The sequence below is a fragment of the Cygnus olor genome, chromosome 13, assembly GCF_009769625.2.
Source record: "Cygnus olor isolate bCygOlo1 chromosome 13, bCygOlo1.pri.v2, whole genome shotgun sequence".
NCBI lineage: Eukaryota > Metazoa > Chordata > Aves > Anseriformes > Anatidae > Cygnus > Cygnus olor.
The window spans coordinates 3,347,220-3,361,643 of NC_049181.1; the positions used below are offsets into that span (position 1 = coordinate 3,347,220).

The 14,424-nt window shown below is 36.5% G+C and overlaps 1 long non-coding RNA gene across 1 annotated transcript in view; it reads right to left on the reverse strand.

The window, feature by feature from the left end:
• The window catches only part of LOC121077422, a 363,360-nt gene that overhangs the window by 108,125 nt on the left and 240,811 nt on the right, over positions 1 to 14,424 (reverse strand). The window contains exon 3 of the long non-coding RNA XR_005824027.1: positions 1,659 to 1,730. This is a non-coding gene — a long non-coding RNA (uncharacterized LOC121077422). The remainder of the gene's footprint in view (positions 1 to 1,658; positions 1,731 to 14,424) is intronic.

The following is a 14,424-nucleotide window of genomic DNA, read 5'->3' on the forward strand; positions in this document are numbered from 1 at the left end:
TTCAGTCAAGCTTATATTCTAGCAGATTTATAAATTCCGCTGATTTCAAAACTCTAAAAAAATCTCAGAGCTTAGAAAATTAAAACATATTTAAAAATAGAAAAGAACACATATATGTCAAAATACAGAAAAAGTATATAGACATCTGAACCTCACTGTATGTCTGCCAATCTTTCTGTCCCATCCCTAGGTCAGGCAATGGACTCACAGTATGTCCACTACAGTATCAGCTTTTAGCATGAACTTGAGATATTTAAAAGCCTTTTTTTCCCCCCTCTTTTTTTTTTTTTTTTTAAAATTATTTTTATTTTAATAGGTGGGTGGATGAGAGCCTCAGAAACATCTTTTGATCTAACTTGAAAGACTGAAAACACTGGACTATACTGATGTAAATTAACTGAACCAGTACACCTGACATCAAAGCATTTCCATCTACACTAACATTGTATTCTCATGCCAATTCTCAGTCAGAAGGTTCCAGGGAAAGGTCTTTCTAAATTGTTAATAATTGATATACTGGCTGACCTTAGCAAATACTTTCCATAAATCACTGATACCACACTACTTTTCAGCTGACCTTTTACAATTTTTAAATGTGGCTACTCCAGCAGCTAAAATTCATCCATAACAATTCCTCATGAGAACTAGATCACTGCTAGGTAGCCATTCAGTCACCTAATGTGCATCAGACAGTTTTGGGTATTGTCTAAAAATTAGAGTTATCCCTATATATCTAATCAAACAGAAGTAAAAGTAAAATAAAAAAATATACTATGCCCCTCCTACCATCCTCAAATGCATCAGTTCTTCACTAGAATAATGAATGTTCAGATACTATGGAGCTGGGGTGAAAACTTCCAGCAGTATGGATCTCGGAAAACACAGTATAGCATGTTGTACAAGCACCTGCTGCAAAGCTACCCATGTCCCCTAAGGCTGCCTCCTGAAGAACCAGATCAGGTGTCTGAAAAATACACTGATGATGGCATTGAAATCTTCCAGAGTGCTAAACAATATGGTACAGTACAGACAATGTTTTTTGTGGTGCTACTGCAGTTTAGTGTATGGACCAAGAAGAAAAATCTGGCTAGAGTTGAGCTGCCTAGGTGCTACCGATGTCCAGAAACACATACGACACAGATATTTGAGATAGTCTTGCATAAAACCTGTTTGCCCTGCAGAGTTTATTAATTTGTAATTCAGCTGTGCAAAAACATCTATATCACTTTCAACCCAGGCTGTGAAATGGACAAGAAAACAAGTCTGCACTTCTCTGGGAAAGACCATGCTTCCTTTCCTTGCAATGTTTCAGTGCCCCTTCTTCAGGGGATATTCCACTACTGCTCTCCTTCTGTTGAGACATATGACTACAAACCTGCTTTTCACACAAGTAGATAAATGTTTCATCTGAATCACAGTAAACTATGTCTGTCAGCTGCTCATTTCCTCACAGTATTTCATTGTATATTTTGTATTAAATTGTATTTTTGCATGAAATTTTCTTGCTTTACAAAATTTCAAAAAAAACCACCACAAAAACAAAACAAAAAAACCCCTAAAACAAAATACATCTCTGAAAAAAAAAAAAAAAAAAAACCAGGCAGAATCACAGAGTTAATTCATCTGTATTGAGAAGCACATCAGTTATCAGGACATACCTGTAAATAGTTGACAAAGTCAGTTCTTCTGAGCCTGAACTCTTTCTGTGAAGCTCTCTGGCCATGGCCGCTCTGGAACACAAAAGATGGTTTCTCTTTCTGTGGCTTTGTTATGCTCTGCTGCTCCTCCAGCAGCTCCTGCACTTTCAGGACTGGGACTCTGCACCCTCACAGGTACCCTGCTATGGGTCCTGACTGTTGCATTTCCTTACTTACAAACTATTTGTAACTCTTCCACTCATTCACTTCACCACTCTGCTCACCTACAGTGTTACTATTTCTGCTGTTTCTGTTTCAAATCATTAGATAAATCTTAGATTTTTATGCCATACTTCCTAACCTTGTTAGCATGCTCCTACCCTCCCTTTCTGGAAATTTCAGTCTTTTCTGAATTTTTCTTTCAAGGAAATTTAAATGGGTACAAGATTCTTCTGCCATATTTTTTTGTTCAATAAATTTGTCCTTGTGGAAATGACAACTATCAGTTCTATCTGGCTAATACAGATGTGTGTGAGGAAAACTAAAATGTCACTATTTCCAATTACAACAGCAGAAGATAAACATCAGCTCATTACAGATTACTTAAAGCTTGAGTCTAAACTTACTATGAATTACTTTCTAAATCTAAATGTCAATATTATACTTAGGCATATTGATTTAGACATATAAACCTATTTACCTTTGTGGGTCAGAGTTTGCATTTATTCTTTAAATAACTGGATACTCAAGCAAGGTAATAGTAGTGGCTTTGGATTATATAAAGAATTTGCCTCAAGTGTCCAGCTTCATTAGTAGGTGACAAAAGCCTGTTTTTTTCCCTCGGTTTTTATGTCATGCAGCACATATGACATTTCAACGCACACCCAACCATTTTTGTATTTTATATAATTCTTGAGTGTGAAATTAGACAAACTCTGAAACTCCAATTCAAAACAACACTTCAACGTGTGCTAACATCCTTGAAGATAAAAAAGTTCTTCAATTTACCGGAGCTTCAGAGAGGCCCTCCCTATATTCATTTAATTGGACAACTCTTTACATTGACAAACTCACAAAACAGAGTTCAGATTTCTTAGTTATCGTTCCCTATGTAAATACCGGTTTTGCAAATTCTTATGGGATGCCTCAGTCTTTAAAAAGACATTTTTTTGGTGTGCTTTTCCCCTCCCACCTCTCACCCTCCACCTGGTTCTTTTGATGCCTCTGCTACATGTTCTTGGCTGCAGAAATGACAGTATCGGAAGTTTTCTTTGAAGCCTGAGAAAACTAAACCACTTTCCTGACACCCCCTCCCCCCCCAGACAAAACTCACTACTAAAAAGCAACCTTACCAAAAAAAGAACATTAGCAGCAGACAGAAGGATGAGAGAACAAACTTGAAAAAAAACAAAAAACACCAGTTAGCAAATATTTTCTATGGAATACAGATCCTCACCAGCAAGTCTCCTTGGCGGAGCTGTCTGCACCTGATATAACCTCACCCCCTCTGCTGTGCTTTGGAGGCTTACACCTGCCCCCCAGCTGCTCTAACACCTGGCAGTGCTGAAGGAGCTACACCCTTCACTGTTGCTGGTGGTGGAATCACACATAACGCACTTCAGTGCTTCTGGAGGGAAAGACTGAGGAGACTGCACTGGAGTATCGTGGTGTATTGGGTGGAGGTGCCCAGTTTTGGCAGCGGTGTGGCTGCAGGGACTCTCTGAGGTTCCGTCTGGGCCTGGGCTGCAGCGCTAGGCCTGGCAGCAACTGGAGTGTTGGAGCAGGGGCAAAACACTGCCCAACAATGAGAAGTGAGGGCAAAAGTGGGACAACAGCCAAGGCCAGAGAAGGAAGAGGGGAGGAAGTGCTGCAGGCCACTGAGCAGGGATTCCCCCTGCAGCCCATGGGGAAGCAGGTGGATATTTCCTGACAGAGCCTGTGGAGAGTCCAACACGGGAGCAGGGGAAATGTGTGATAAGGAAACAGCAGTAGCAGAGAGGAGCTGGTAAGGGCTGGCCCCAGCCCCCATTCCTCCTGTGCCACTTGCAGGAGAAGGAAGGCAGAGGAGGGGGAACAGTGTGACATTGAGCCTGGGAAAAGGGTGGGTAGAGGGGAAGGAGAGGAGGGTGGTTTAGTTCGTCTTTGCTTCTCACCAACTGACTCTGTCTTAATTAGCAATAAATTAATTTTCTCCAAGTTGAGTGTGTTTTGCCCTTGATGGTAATTGGTAAGCATTCTCCCTGTCTATCTTGATCCACAATTTTTTTCTTATTCTCTCCCCCTGAGTGAGAGCATAGTGGGGTGGGGGCCTGGCAGCTGGCCACGGTCAAACCCACCCCGCTCAGCTAGGCTTCCTCCCAGGCTTCAGCACAACACTTGCAGAATCGCCCTCCCTCTGGCCCTTCTGTACACAGGTGTTAGCAGGAGATTGCTTCCGTGAAGCAGCTTCTCTCCATCTGGATTCTTCAGATCTTCAAAATGCCCACCTTCTTCAATAGCAGGTGCCGGTACTGAGTTTTCTACTTCTTATGAAGCATATAATCCGCATTTTCTGCCCCCTGTTCCCTTAAGCAGCCCACTTGCAATAAGGGAAGCAGTAGATGGCAGTAAGCACATGACACCAGGCTGCTACTTTTCCCTAGCCCTGCCTTCTTGCTATTCCTGCAAATAGCCTAGGCAATGAGGGATAAGGACTTCATTTTCATCCCCACAGCACTTGTTATGACATGCTGGAGGAACTGTTATGCCAGGCAGGTCTCTGTCAGTATTTATTGTATATGCCTTAGTATTTATTCTCCTTTTTTCTAGAAACACCAAATGATGAGTAAAAAAATCTGCATTTGAAGAAGTAATCTGTAACAGTTCAGGTATTTTAGCTTAGCTACCCCCACACCCAGGGCAGCACTACCCAGCATAAGTGGGCAGTGCTGAGGAATCTCTCCACATACCCTGTCTTGCAAATGTCTCAAAGGAACATTTTAATCACTGTCAACTAGTTTTCATGATCAGCTCTGCATGTGTACTCATAGGAGACTTAACAGAATGGCACGCAGCTTCTGCTATGCAAGTAATTGCTGCTTCGCTTTGATATGTTCCTGCCCTCCTAGAGAATTTGGGTACAAACAATATTAGATATTTAGATACATACAATTCAAACAGCAGGAGCTGAATACTTGTGATGGAGCTTAAACAAAGGGAGATTGGCACTTTCCTTCTGGAAGTTCTGAGGCAAAGTAGGTTTTGTTTCCTAAATATTAGAGTGTTTTGGATTTCTTTCCCAATCAGGAAGAAAATTACAGCCTACAAGTAGTAATTAGATTTTTCCCTACATGTCTACTCAAATTTATTTTTGATGTTTAGGTTTACAACTGACTTCAAAGCATCTTTCCTGATTGAAATAATAACCAAATGAACAGTGAGCAGTAAAAGGTGCTGTTTTGGTTTCTGTTACATATTTATGGTACCAAATAAAATGAGTAATCTCAGAGTTGAGTGTCTCCTAAATTGCAAAATAATACCTTGAAATATATGGTCTACAGTAACCAGCAGATTATTCACCATGCTAGTGTGCATAGCTTTTCCAGGCTGGGTTGCAGAGTCCTCTTTTGCTGTAAAGGTAAGAGGTCTGGAAATAGCAAAAACCTGATATTAGTGATCTAAACAGCTGAGGTATAGAACATGCTGATCAGTATAATGGTAATCCCATCCAACTTGAACCTTCTTTTGACCTTTAGTTTAAGAGGAAAAATAGAACAGAAGTACATAGAGGTGATGGTTTTCATCCAGCAGAAATCTGCTGGGGTTGAGGGTGTGGAAGGAGAGAGTTTATTTTGCAGCTTATTTAGCCTACACGATGGTATCTAGATAACAAAATCTTCCAAACCACTGAAATAGCCCCTGTGCTCTGGTGCTGAATGAATACATTTTTGCTTTCACCTTTCTTGCAGTGTGAAGAGGTAACAAGTAGTTTTTAATTTGATGTTCTACAGGCAGTATTTTTACAAAAATCGAATGAAATCTGATAGTATAAAATACAATTGTAGTGCTGTCCAGAAGCACACTGAACAATCTGGGAAGGAGTGCAGATGCTGAGATGCTATATAGCTTATTTAAAGTTTTTGGCTTTGTACATCCTAATCTGGACTAGAGAAGGTAGTAACAATTGGGACAGTAAGGTCAGGAAGAATAAAGGGCAAACCTACGATGTTGTATCCTGTATAACCTATAAAAGAATAACAAGAAGAAGAAGCATGGCCTATTAACCATCACATGTGCCCTCACCTTCTAAATATTTCAGATAATCTACAAAAGAAAGAGAATCAACGGAAGAGCATACAGAACTCTTTCAAGACTTTTCAGCAAGAATGGCTGAACAGAAAGGCCTGATCCTGTTTTTAAGCAAAATCTGCAATACTGTTTTGGACTTGGTAGCAAGCAAACCTATAAGCAGATGGCTGCATTTATAGGAGCTGTAGGAAATGTCTGCTCACATGGACGAGGATTCCTGTTGAAACTGCTCACAGTAGTGCTGGAAGAGACGAATATATTAATTGCTTAGAAATAGGCTTCACTGGTGATATTCCACACTCACAACTTCATTGCTTCTCAGCAAACTAGAATGGAGTCGTGTCCTTGGACAGAAAAAAGCCTAAGCATCCTGATGTGAAGGAACCACTACTTAAAAACCTCTGCCCTGGGCTGATGGCTTGTCTGACTGTGCTCCCAAGTTCTTATGAATGTGTTCACTGTGAGTACTCTCATCAGTGGAGGAGGATATAAATGTATATCTCTGATACACTCCTGACACACTCTACATCAAATCTCCCAAGAAGAGAATGATAGCTGGGGAGTGGTCATTTACTGAGAAAGTGACAGCCATTTTGACAAGTAAACTCTATAAAGTCACAGCTCCAGGACCCAGAGCTAAAGTCAGGCATTAGCTGTCTTGAATGCACACAGATCCATATGCTCCATCAGAGACTGGCAGATTTATAATGTAACGGGCTGTCATGTTAAATGGAAGGTGATTAGAAGACCTGTGTAGGGGAAGATAAGTCTTTACAGAAGGAGAGCGTATGATTTGTCCTGATGAACTCTGTGGACTTGGCCACAACAGGACGTGAGTTTTTAAAGTCTATATCACTTTTCTTATTGGCCCAAAATGTGTGAGAAACTGCAGTTAAGGCTCAATTTGCTTAGCTAAATAAAGAAAGCTTTTTTATTTGAATACTTATCACACACAATATGAAATTGCTACATGATTCATTAAGAATTCCACAATCCTATTTTTTAATAAAAACAATTCTTCAAAGGTAACAGTTTTCATTATAAGGAGTTGCACTCAAACTCTTAGCATGGTAGTGAACAGTGGGAAACTTTTAAACATTTAAAGAAGTGAACAGAAATCCATATGTGATCAAAGTATTATTCATCTAATTATCTACGTATTTTTTCATTAGCATTTCAGTGGTTTTATATTTGTATTTTATACAAATTCTGATCAAAGTCACCCAAAACTGAACCTAGGTCTTCAAAATCCCAGCCCAATGCCAATATTCATGTTTAGAACACACCTCTCATATTCACTAAAAAATGATATTGATAAACATTAAAATTGTATGCATTAATCTCCTAGATATCTTTGAAAGATTTATAGGCAATTAACTCAAAAATGGAGTTATGCTCTAAACAAAGTAAAGGACATTCCTTCACTCAGGCAAATTTAAGCATACAAATTTAAAAGAGAAGTATTATTCTTCTTGTCAAATTCTTCAAATATAGTACATCGTACTGTATTTTATTCATCATAAAAATGTTAGAAAAATAGAATAATCATTTTTTGTGCACGTCCTTATAAAAGTGATTTCTAAAATCATATGGAGACAGGTGGATTCACTAATGCAATGAATTGTTATTTGCATCATCCTGAAAATACTCAAGATTACTAATGGTACACTTAGCATTTCAAACATAAACCCCTAAACTTGTCCAATGAATTATGAAATGATCCAGCAGAGGGACCCCTTCAGTTAAAAATTAAAAGCCATCCATGAACCAACACTTGAATCAAAATCTGCAAGAATTTTATTTAGGCACAGTTATAGATTATGCCTAAACTAGTACAATCACACGAAGTGTAGGAATGTCTGATGCAAGATAGAGAAGCTTAAAACATAATTATAAACTCTCTCTTTGTGTTCCTAGATTTTCAAAAAAAAAAAAAAAAAGATGCGTAAAGTTACTTTGCTATTTAATATATTGCTCTTAAGAATCCCATTCAATTACATGTTTTGGGGGCTGACTGGTAACACCATTCCCAAGTTGCTAAATAACATATGCCAGTATTACAGGTAAGAAAATCAGCTAGACAAATTTTATGTTACTAGCTGATGGTAAAGATCAAAAAATACCACTTGCTTATTTAAACCATTGCCTGCCTTACAACTAAACAGGACATCCATCAAAATTTGACCATATGAAAACTATCTGCTTGAACTGAAGTAGCACAGAAGGAATGTCTGAATGTAAATAGCGTCCTACAATGTTGCAGCTGAAGCGTGCTGATGACTGGTAGCAAAATACATACATTTAGAAGTACAGTTCTGCAGCAAAAGCTTCCTAAATGTATTTTAATGTGACAGGAAATCTTATTAGCGAATGTATCTTTTGCAACAGTTGCCATGGCAGCTCACTCACTCAGGCTGTTGTATAAACGATTAATTTTTCACATTACAGCAACTCAGCATTTTATAACCTTCTGCTTGTTATTCTTCAACTCTGTGAACTCCCATAATATTATTTCTATCTATTCATAAGTGATAAAACCTTTGTAGCGAATGCTTATTCACCCTGCAACATGACAAAATCCCATCTTGAATAACATTCATTCTAAAAAGAAATTGTAAGCTATGAAATTCTGCTAACACAAATTCAGAAACAAAAACAGCTTATTACACTGTTTGTTCTCAGTGCTCCTCAGTGTTCTAAGATTTGTTACACATGAAATAGTACTTTACAACATGGGCCATAATGTAGCTACAGTATTATATCAAGACTGAAAATTAAATCGATTTCCACCCACTACAAATTTAAACAGGTTGTATTTCTTTGATATGTACTAGTAGCACACAGAGATGGTTTTGATACACAAAATGGCTGTGGAGAAAAGCATTTTGTTTTATAATCACAATCACAGTTTTATGAATTAGGTTATTTACACCTAAAACAGTAGTCTGGAATCAGCTAAACCCTTGGCTTTAAGGATATGCCTCTTTCATTAATAGACAAAAATCACAGTCTAGCAACTTACTGTGATTAGGCAGGAGATTGACAGAAGATTTATCTTTGATCCTATTTATTAATGAAGATAGAGACCTGTTTTTGTGAATATAACAGTGATATTAATAGAAGAAAGAAGGAAGCCGTTTCCCTGAACGCAACTTCATAACACTTTTACTGTACCCTTTGCCTGAAAATTCATCTTCCTCATCAGGCTGTCCTGACTCTTCCTTCCTTGTCTCACTGTCAAATCTCACCCATTCAACTAAGTTACCTTAATTACTCAAGTTCTTTCCTCTCCAAACAGTCTTTACACTTGCATGGTCTTGCTATGAATGAATGTTAGCATTAAGTGATTATGTTTTTTCAATTTTTAATCAGTTCTGATGGACATGTGAAAATTTACCTAGAGTTAAAATATCATTTGGGAAAATATTTTTTTTAATTAAGTATGCCAAGATGATGGACAAGTTTATAAATGTATTAGAATAGGAACATGGGAAATAACAGAAAACATTTTGCAGATAATTATTTTATGGCAGGACAGCATTAGATAAGTTTTCATGATAAAATTTTCATTTTGTGTTTCAACAAGATAGCCAACTAATGTTAAAAATAAATGCTCTTCTCTATCAACAGGCTGTTTTGATCTCTGATTTTTATGTTCCTAATACTTTTTTGGGTTTTCCTTTTCCCAAGCACTAGTAGAAGGAAATGAAATCCAATTGCATCTACATCGAGGATATTTTTTTCTCCACTTAAGCAATGTGGTGATAACTATCACAATGAAGACAGATGGCAGATGCTAATTTCTACCCAACTGATACAGTGAGTTTTTGATCACTGTGTATGGAAAGAGCTCAACAACTTGTAAGCTAGTTTGAAAGCCTCATTAGATGACCTGAATTTGCTGGGCAGAAAGCATATGGTCAGCAAAATTAGAAAGATTAGAAATATGTGATTAGTTTTCCTGTCTTCCCAAATCTGCCAGGTCTATTTGACTAGTCCTGCAGAGGCTTCTTACCTCATACACATATACATGTAAGTAACTGTAAACTTGAAGAACTCTAAATGTTATATATAGGAATATCTATTATTAGAATCTCTACCCATGTTTCTACCTCTTGTCCGTTTACAGCACTTATTTAGTAACAGTAGTTAAATTCTTATCACCCTGGGATTACAGAAACTCCTCACAGTTCATATAAGAGCGTTACATTTCTGGAGACCACCATTAAAGAAAAGCAGAGGAAAATATAAATCCAGAGCTATGGATCTAAAAAATATTTCTCATTTTTTAAAGCTTCTAGGCTTACTGAATTTCATTGCTGAACACTTCAGATTTTTCAGCACTGTTCAGTTCTATGCCATAGAAAATGAATGCTACATCTCGTTTACTAAAAACTGATCTCACAGTATATCAACATGCTCAAACACTGTATCAAACACTATGGTGGCTGTAGAACAGGTGTAACAAATTTACTTTCAAATGCACTTAAATATAGAATTCCTTTCTGCATATTATCTCTGCTATAAAGCTGTCTCTACTATAAAGCATTTATGCTAGAACACTACTTTCTATCTCTCATCAGCAGGTGGCTTCCTTTCTCCTATGTTAAAATTTCAGGTATTTAAACAAAGGGCCTTTATGAATAATTAACATTTGCTTTAACTAGCAAATACAAAATTTAAAAATAAATTATTAATAGTGGGACAAAATTGGGGTACAGGAAGTAAGAAATCTTTGAATTTCAATGTCCTCACAACCTGAGAGTTTCATCTAAAATGCAGTTCCAACTCCTTTCACGTAGTTTACATAAAACACATTTATTGCTGTGAGATGGATAACAGTATATTCATACATTAGTAGAGAATCAAGACACAGAGTAATTTACCCAGCCTACTCTGTACACCTTTTAATGAGATGATTTTGGTTATTGCATTGCAAGAGAAACATGGGCCAATTGGAGAGGATCTGAAGTATAGCAGAGAGACTGATTCGGGTGTTTGGGTCTGCAGGATCTCATATGCGAAGAAACTGCAGGTAAAAAAAAAAAAGGCTGCAGGAATTGGGTTTACTCTAGACTAGAAAAGAGAAGATATGTTTCATTCTCAAATACTTCCATGAAGAAAAAGGGAATAATCTACAAATACATAGTGGATGACCAAGAAATAATGATGAGAACAAACTGGAAGAATCTGAGAACAAATCAGACATCATCTATCAGGAATTACAGTATTTGATCCCTCTTCTTTGGTATCAAAGTACACTACCATTCAAGGTGCCCTTCGACCATATATATTTTTTAATCATTAAATGGCACCTTTATGTAAACAACACAAGCATCACTGCATTCCCAGCTCAGTAAGAATTTAAGAGTAAATATATATGCATGCGTTTGCGTGGCAAAACAAAATTTTTTTGTGTTCTCCAGGTAATATTGCTCATAACTCAACTCAGTTAATAATATATATCCCAAACACTATGATAAGTAAACAGAAAGAAAGAAACAGGGAACTAGGAGACCATGAATTAGTCCATGGATCCAAGAAATTCAAAATATTTAACTCTCTGCTTTCAAATCAAAATCAGGAAATCCTGATGAGCAATCTTATGGAAAGGATATCGATTTTCTTCTTTTATTCTTTCCTTCCTCCCCCCCCCCCCCCCCCCCCCCATCTGTTTTACAGCTCTGGACATTCATATTTTACTACAATCTAGCTATAGGCTCCTATACAGCATCCTCTCATGTCTACGTATTAGATCTTTTATTGATTGGACTGGCAGCACCGATGATTGCCAGAAGTATTCTTACTAGTTAAATAAGCCAAAAGACAAAAAACAATTATAGAAATGCTTCTTTCTTTTTGCAGGGTAAAAAATATTGTGAAAGCTCTAAAACAAAATCAAAAACTAACAACTAATGGCACAGGCAACAAAAAATAGGTAATTAACAATTAGATAACCATTTAGAGAACCTAAAATGAATGGTCATGAACATGCAGCATACACGCTGTGAAGAAGAGGGAACAGGAGCTCCATTGTTGTTTTTACTTGTAATATCCAAGTTGGTGGGCATCTCCAAAATCAACATCCAAAAGAAGTTCAAGACATTAAAATAATAATAAAAAGAAAATAATGAACCACCAAGTAATTGAAATAATAGTGAACCGTACTGCTCTTTTTTTTAGTGTCAATCTGTACTGGCCCATAATGTTAAAGTTTGTGCAACAAATATTATGGATAGTACACTGCCTTGAATCCAATGACAGATTTTTTGAAAGCTCAGCTGGAAAGATGAACTTGTGATAAATTATTTGCAATGGCATTACTTGATTTTTTTCTTTTTTTTAATTTCAGTAGCATTTATTTTTCCCCAAAGCAATTTAAACTATTGCCTTACATACCTTTTATTTAATTTAAAATCAATAAAGCAATGGGAATATATCCTCGGTATTCAAAAATGACATTTCTCCTTTGTTTTCAGAACACACAAACCAAACAAAAAATCAATACTTTATATTTCCACACTTTGATAAGAAGGGTAATAAAGCAGCAGGCTTACAGCGCTGTATAATATTAATTACAGAGTTTTACAAGAAAATTTGCTGAGATTTAAAAATAATTATTGGTAATCCAGCACTACAGTTCTTTATCAAGTGCTACAACAGTTTTGGACAACTTGTGCATCAGTATATAACCTAAAATACATTACACTAGGTGTAATTCTTTGTAACTTCTCCAATGAAGAATGTACTTATAAACCACGTTGAAAAGATAAAACATTTTACGTTTTTTTCTGTAGGAGAAAATGATGCTAGTTACATGATGAAATGCATTAATGATAAAACAATACTTCTGCAATATTAATAGAATCATATCTAACACTGAGAAGCATTCATCTGGAGTCAAATAGCGGTTGTTAGCGGGAGAGAAACTTAGGAAAAGAAGAAAGGTTATTGTGAAGGCATTAATTTTTTTTTTTTTTTTTTGGAAGAAAAACAACTTTCCAAGATAGACCTTTTTGGTGAATATTACAACACAATCAAGATCTACTTTAGAATTATTTATAAAGTGTGCTTTGATAAGAAACTTATACTACTAGAATTTTATGAATCAACTTAGAAGGCAACTTTTCATACATTGTCTTGAAAGGATTGCTTTAACATTTTCTTAACATAAATTTAATTCCAACATAAGTGTAACTCACTTGCCAATTTTATTTTCCCGATAAAACTCTAATGAATCATTAGCTGCCAATGAAATGTGCACATAAAAAAAAAAATAGATATTGTAAATGCAAAGTTATTAAACAGTGTGACTAAAAGGATAATAACCCTAAACTGAAAATAGTTTTAGCAATATTGTTGAATGTTATTCTGTAAAATAAATGAAAGCCTTTATCAAACAACCTCACTATTATTCATCTTAATGCATTCTCCTCTGGTCTCCTGAAATAATAACTGCCTACAAATAGCACAACACAAATTACTCAGCATTATACTACGTGCTTTATCTTTATCCTCAAACATCATTCTTACATTATAAAAAATAAGTAGTTACAGTTCCAGCTGTAACTCAATAATTTTTATTCCTTAGCTTTGCAACCATCTTGTGGGAAGTCTATCTAACATTTCAAGGAAGTTCAAGATTTCTGGGTATAATGCTTAGATATTTAAGAGTTAAGATATTTACTCATTTTACTTCCCCCCCCATTTGCACAGGGTACTGTTGTACATTGCCATATGAACTCAGAGGTCAGGTACCTTTTCTTGGAGCACGTTATCATTTGATTCAAGGTCACTAACATTGTAAGTGTCTGGTGGATTCTTCATTCCTTTCCAGTGTGACATATGATTAAGAATTTTATTTTTAAATTATTTACAGCAATTTTCATTCTTTCTCATCACTATTGACTATGGACATGGGGGGAAAAAAAAAGAAGATAATCTTTCATGTTTACTAAAGCAGACTTCATAACAGGCCATGCTGATTTCCAGCAATTTTCTCTTGCAACATTCAGTTAACACAAGAAAGAGGCTATAGAACAAAGATGTAAAAAAGATGCCTCATCCCGCTAGGCTTTTGGGTGCAATTTTAGGAAAACAAAACCAAAATCAATTATAAGTTCCAGTGAGCTTTTACAGTCTACTTCTGTGTCTAAAGATATTAACTTAAACCAAGGTATCTGGTTTAAGCTGGACCAATTTTTAGTTGCTTTACCTTTTTTATATATGCTTGTCAGAAAGCAGGAATGAAATTCAAAGCTGTATTTACCTTTCTTACGTGGCCATTTTAATCCAGAAGGCAACTAAATAAACAGATAAAAAAGTCAGAGGTACATACCACATTCTATCACGTGTCTATTAAAACCACCTCAGCTTCTGAAGAAAAAACAATTTGTGCTTTAAAGAGCATACCACTATTACAACCCTCAAATGAGAAGCAAGAGAAGTGCCATCATATTCTGATCTACTCATGAGTGCTAACACTAAACTCTACAGAGGT